The sequence below is a fragment of the Sceloporus occidentalis genome, unplaced genomic scaffold (genome assembly GCF_023333645.1).
Source record: "Sceloporus occidentalis isolate IW3139 unplaced genomic scaffold, rSceOcc1.0.p SCAF_57, whole genome shotgun sequence".
Lineage (NCBI taxonomy): Eukaryota > Metazoa > Chordata > Lepidosauria > Squamata > Phrynosomatidae > Sceloporus > Sceloporus occidentalis.
In genome coordinates this window covers 4,316,211-4,323,168 of record NW_028317037.1, presented here as the reverse complement: position 1 = coordinate 4,323,168, position 6,958 = coordinate 4,316,211, and positions in this window count along the sequence as shown.

The window sequence follows — 6,958 nt, the reverse complement described above, 5'->3', positions numbered from 1 at the left end:
GACAAAAATGGTAAACACATATCCAAATGTTATAAACTATTAAAAGAAAGAGATCTAGAAGATGAAATTATTAAACACAGCATAGTAAGATGGGCATGTGATATAAATAAAACTATAACTATAGAGGAATGGGGAAAATCGTGGAAAGGAACAAATAAATTCACTCTGTGCCAAAACTATAAAGAAAATGATATCAAAATGTTATACAGGTGGTATCTAACCCCCCAAAATCCACCAGATATACAAAACTGGCAATGCTAAGTGCTGGAAATGCGGGGAACCTGAGGGAAGCTTCTTTCATATTGGTGGACATGCATTAAAGCTAAAGGATTCTGGCAAAGGATTCATGGAACCATCCAAAACATTCTGGATATAAATATTCCCTTTGAACCCAATTTATTTTTACTAAACATGACACACAACATAAAGTCAGTAAAATACAATATAATTGTTTTATATATGGTCTCATGTGCAAGGATCTTATTTGCTCAAGTTTGGGAATCTACAATTAATCCTTCTATGGAAGATTGGTTGATTAAGATATATGAAGCTAGACATATGGATATAGTATCTGCCTTACTAAGAGGGAAACCAAAATAATATTTGGAAATGGAATGGAGTTGTCTTAAAACATTTGAAGAAAAGGGCGATAACATTCGGTTAAATCAATAGTTAATATTTGGTTGATATTTAGTAATTTAAATGCTATCATGGGAATATCTCAGTATAATAAACATTTTTAAAGTAAAAAAGGAAGACCAACATCATTGTTGTGGGAGCGCCACACACCGAGTTGTATAGCCACATTCTGTGCTGCTTCTGGCCTTGCTGCAGTGGAGCGATTGACAGTTCGAGGGTGGCGACACGCTCCAATGCTGCAATGGTCAAAGGAAGTGTTGAGACTTTGCTTGTTGTTTCTTGCTCCCTTCACCCTTAAATGTAGGGGGCATTCAGACTACATTTTACCCCGATTCCGAAACCGGTTTAAAAGTTAGAAGTTCACACTCACGCCGATTATAACACAACTCGATCAGGGGCTTGCGCAAGAGATCCAGAGCAAATCCCCGTTAGCATGGTTTTTCTGAAAGCAGACTAGGGACCCTTTCTTTTTGGAAACAACTGGCTCTTCCCTGCTGCTGGCAAATATGAACTCAGCCCCGGTCATGATTGGGTCAAGTTCAGGGGGTAGATTACGCTGACTGAGGTAAAGGGTAGTAGGAACTTGTTTCTGGGGAGATTCGATATGGGGCACCCGGAACTGCCCAGTTCTGTCCAGGGCAAATGACCAAATGGGAATGGGGCCTTTGTGAAGGTGGGGGAACTGACCTTCCTGGTGCTGGCCCCCCAGGTGAGAGATGCATTGGGCAAGGAGTCCCTCTCCTCATCGCCTGAAGCTTTTGGTTCCCCTGGAGGCAGGGCCTCTTCTCCAGCATCACCTGGAACAAGGAACCAGAACAATGGACAACAACAGATGAAGAAATATGGGGTTAAATATGAATACACATGGATGCACCTGCGCATGTATACACCCCCCATGTTCTGGTCAACATCAGCATGTATATATAATTATAATTGTGTATATGTTTACTTCCGGTCATAACAGCATAACTTCCCTGCAATTGCTGTAATTGGAATTTATACTTTGTGATGTTTTTATGATAGGTGTTTTACACATGATTGGCTCCAGAGGACACTCTGAAGGTTGCCATTGGCTCGGGTCCCCTGCCTCCCACCATCCCTGGCCCTGATTGGCAGGAATCCCCTCCCTCCATCCATCCCTGGCCCTGAATGGCTGGAAATCCAGTCCCTGCCTCCTGTTCCGGCAGCCATTTTGCTCTGCTTGTGAATGGTCCAGAACCTTCTCTGAGCCTCAGTTGAACAGAGGCCTCTCTTCCTCTCCTGAGGCTCCAGAGTCAGAAGGAGGCCAGGCTCCTTGGGCCAAAAGGAAGGAAGTGTGTCTCTTTGTGTGTCTTTTGTGTCTCTTTTCTGAGAGGGTTTTCTTATTACACAGCTCTGATCCTTCTGGGGAACATGGCTTTCAAAAGGGATCAGAAATGGGGAGGATAGTTTTAATACAAGCCTTCTTCTTCTTCTTCATAAACATCAGGCTTTGGCTTCTAAGAGGAGGACTACCCCCCAAAAAAGGCCAAAAGTGGCTCCTTTGGGAGGTTTTAAAGGTCTCCCCAGTTTTCTTATTCATAGATTTTCAGGGAAGAAGGAAGGAGGCAGACCAGACCATCTCATATTACCAAGAATGAAACAAACATACAAACAAACAACAACAACAACAACAAAGATAAGGATTAGAAACTAAAACAAGCTACTTATTTTTTTAAAGGAAATCCATTATTAGGAGGGTAAAAACAAGAATTGGATGCTTCTACCATTATAAAACCAGCTCACGCTGTATCTGCACTGCAGAAATAATCCAATTCGAAACCGCATTAACTCTCCTGGCTCCATCCTGTGGATTCCTGGGATTTGTAGTTCATTGTGGCATGAGAGCTCTCTGGCAGAGAAGGCTAAGTGTCCCAAAGGTAAAATCCCAGGATTCCATAGCACTGAGTATTTAAAGCGGTTTGAGAGTGCCTTGTTTCTATAGCGCGGATGCAGCCTTCTTGGGAAAGGGGCTGATGCTGGAGAAAATCACTGGGGACCTCTGGAGGTTTCAGCAGATGGTTTATTTGTTTATTTAATTATTTATGATGCACTCATTTCACATCTAGCTACAGAGAGATAACCAGGACCCTCTCCAATTCCCCATCCCCTAATCACCCCCCACTCTAAGAAGGCATGGAGTAACTGTTGTGTAGGGGAGCTGCAGTGAGTCTATCCTAGGTCCAGGGGGCTTTGTTTGGTGCAGAGAGAGGAAGGGATGCCCACCTCTGCATCGGCCCAAAGGAGGCATATGTCACCTGCGTATGTCACCAGCAGGATCCTGTTCTCTGTGTCTTTGAATGCTGCAGTGTTTCTTGCCAAGCCAATCCTAATCCTGGTCCCTTCTCTCAGGAACTTCATCTCGGCCTCCTTGGACACGGCTTTGGGCCTCTCTTTCTGGAATTGACCAAGTGCAGGGCCACAAGGACCCCCTGCCCACCTGATGGCTGACACAAAGGCCAAGCGGAGGGAGTTGGGCTCCAAGAGAAAGAGGTTTCCAAGGTACAACAGCTCTTTGGTAAGTTGCCATCCTGACCCTTAGTTTCATCTGTGTCTGGTCCGGCTCATGAAAGCAAGCGGAGAATGTACTGTCCCAGTTTGGCCTAGAGAGTCCTGGTTTATCCTCTGTCACCTCATTTTTTCAGGGGCTACTCCTCTTCCAACTTTCCCCCTTCTCCTCAGCTCAGCTCAGTTGCTGCAAAATGTATTCCATGTTCAAAAGAGTGTGCATCCCATCCACTCAAAAGAGGGGAGAGGGGAGGAGAGAAGGGGGCAGGGTCTTGCCCTTGACAGGAGTCAGAGGCAAAAGCAAACTGCTGTACCATTCCTTGCTTGTGTGATCTTTATCATTAACAACTTTGGCCATCTTGACCCCCTTCTGGTGTTGCTTGTCCACATGTGTCTTGCTTTCCCAATCTGTGAAATGCTGGGGGATATGGAATAATATCTCTGGACGTAAATTGAGGGTGGGCCCAGTGGCCCTCAAGCCCAAGGTACTCTCCAGAACTGTTTTTTAAAAATGAAGTTTGCATCTGAAATTAGGTGAGATATGGCTAAATGCACTATAATTCATTGGTGACTAAATGTACTATACATGTTGGGATAGTCAGTATCTTAATCAATCAATAATATTCCAGAAGTGGCCTAAATTATATTTTTGAACATATTGTATATTGTATTGAAAAGATTTGAGACAAACTGGATCTCAAAGGCTGTAGCTTTTTGCTTGTTTGCAGAATTTAATGTTTATTTCCTGGACTGAATTCTGAAGTATTGAAATAATATTTGCAATGCACCATGTGCTTTCCTCCCCTTTTGTTTAGTCACTCTCTGGATGAAGGCTATTTTCTATTGCAGGTGACTTTTGCGGATGTGGCGATATATTTCACCGAAGAGGAATGGAAAATGTTGACGAAGAAGCAGAAACTTATGTACAGTAATGTGATGATGGAGAATTATGAGAATGTGGCCTCTGTGGGTAAGGAACCTGAATCCATTGCCCTTCCTGTGAAGATTGAGGGCCCTTTCATAATTCACTGTCAGAGCGCTATGATTCCACTTTAGAATTATAGAATCAAAGAGTTGAAATAGACCACAAGGACCATTCGGTTCAATCTTCTGCCATACAGGAATAAAGCACCCCCAAGAGATGGCTATCCAGCCTCTGTTTAAAGACCTCTAAAGAAAGAGACTCCACCAAACTCTGAGGGAATATATTCCATTATTGAAGAGCTCTTACTCTCAGGAGGTTCCTCCTAAAGTTTAAGTGGAATCTCTTGTCCCTGTGGCTTGCATCCATTGTTCCATGTCCTTTTCTCTGGAGTAGCAGAAAGCAAGCCTGCTCCATCCTGAATATGACATCTCTTCAAATATTTGAACAGGGCTGTCATATCCACTCTTAACCTTCTCTATTCAAAGCTAAACATACCCAGCTCCCTAAGTCATTCCTCAGAGAGCATGGTTTCCACACCATTCACCATTTTGGTTTCCTTACTCGGGACATGCTCCAGCTTCTGAACATCTGTTTGAATTGTGTTGCCCAGAACTGGACACAGGATTATTGCAAGTGAGCTCTGACCAAAACAGAATAGAGTGGCACTATTACTTCCCTTGATCTTGACACTATATCCTATTGATACACATTGGCCTTTTTAGCTGCTGCATCACAATGTTGACACATGTTCAACTTGTGTTCTACTACAATTCCTAGTTCCCTTTCTCACGTAATTTAATTGTCATAACAACTTCATGTGGCATCTTGGAATTTCTAGTTTTAGTGAGGCACTATTGTTCTCCACTTTGTAAGGCTTCTAAATATCCAATTGTAAACTGCCAGTTCTGGAATTTTGTGGGAAGGAGCCATGGAGATTAATGCTTTTTGCCCCTAAATGGTCCTCAGCCCATTCCTGAGCAAGTTTCCTGGCTTTTGTGACCCCTCTTCCAGCCTTTTGAGGCCCTGGAAAGGCTTGGTGGGAAAAAGGCCTCCCTTGGCCCTGCAATGGATCAGAGAGGGCCCAGCAGTGGCAAAATGGCCTCCACTTCCCCAAAGGGATGCTGTGGGATATTAAGGGGCAAAACGTTATGCCATATTTTTATTTTTATGTTTTTAAATTTTATTAATAACAGACATCACATTACAAACATTGCAAGCATATAAACAATCATACATAAAACATTGGTTTCAATACCAAAACTCAAAACAAAACAAACATTAAAAACTAACAACTATGTAAATCTAAAACATTATATTATATTATTTAATTCTAATATATATCGTGGCTTCCTCAAAGTAAATGCATATTTTACATTACTAACCATATCATATCTCCTAGGTATATGTCTTCAAATAAAAAGTTTTTTACTTCTTAATTAGCTTTTTACTTCAAAATTTTTTAGGCATTCCCATTCCCTTTTTATCTTTTCCTTATCCAGATCCTTTAGTGAGGCAGTCAATATATCCATCTCCATTGCTTCTTCTAATTTATTTATCCACTCATCTTCTGTTGGAATTCTTTTCTGTTTCCAGGAACTAGCATAAACAATTCTAGCTACTGCAACCATATATAAAATAATACGTCTATATTTTTTCCACTTCTTTTTGTAATAATCATTTTTCTAATATTATTTTTAATTAATAAAAATAATAAAGGACTAAATGGTAATGTTATTCCTAACATGTTTGACATCAAAGTGTGTATTTCCCCCCAGTATTTCCCCACTTCTGTACGCTTCCACCAAAGGTGGTAAAAAGCTCCTCTTTGTTTACTGCATTTCGAACAAGTACTAATTCCATTCTTGTACATTTTGCTTAGTTTATCTGGGGATATATACCAGCGATACATCATTTTAATATAATTTTCTTGATGATTTTGACAAAGTGTGAAAGAATTAGTATCTCGCCAAGATTTTTCCCATAGGTCAATTTCTATCGTATTTTTTGTGTCCTTTGCCCATTTTATCATACAATGCTTCACACTTTCCTGTTCCAAATTCCTTTGCTTCAGTAATTTGTAATATTTTGAATTATGTCCACATTTATCATCAAAGATTATAGCATCACAATCATTTTTCTTATCTGTAAGACCATGCTCTTTTTTATCACTTTTATGTCTTTCAAAAATTTGTCTAAACAGAAACCAATTCTTATTAATCTTGTTCTCTCTCTCATTGCTAGGTTTCATTATTAAAGAATTTTTTTCCTGTTGTTAACAGGCCCCTGTATGTTAACCATTTCTGACCCTCCATTTTTGTTCTTCTATAGAAAGCTTCTTGAATAGAGACCCATGATGGTATCTGACTATAAAATTGTTTTTTAAGTTTAACCCATACCCTAAACAATGAATTTCTTATAAAGTGATGGCAAAAATCTGTATTAGCTTTAATTGTGTCATGCCACAAGAAGGCATGATATCCAAACCTTTTGTGTTTTCCATTTCTAATAACTTATCATATCTTAATCATATCCATTCTTCGATCCACTGTAAACAGACTGCATAATAATACAAGTATTCCATATTTTAAGGTGACACAATGTGGGATTGCCTCTGAGATCCCCTGGGAGGCAATGTCACCCCCCCCCAAGAGTAATCCATCCCAGTCTTGAAGATGTCTTAAAGCTGTTTTAAGGATCCTCTCTGGCATTTGACCCTCACCAAAATTGGAAGCCAGGCCCCAGCCCCCTTGTTCTGCCTTTCCTAATACATTATTTGTATATTGTATATCCTGCCTTTCTCAACAAATGGGCCTCAAAGTGTCCCTTTTATGCCTCACACACACTCTGTGTTTCTGTCCGTGATAGAGA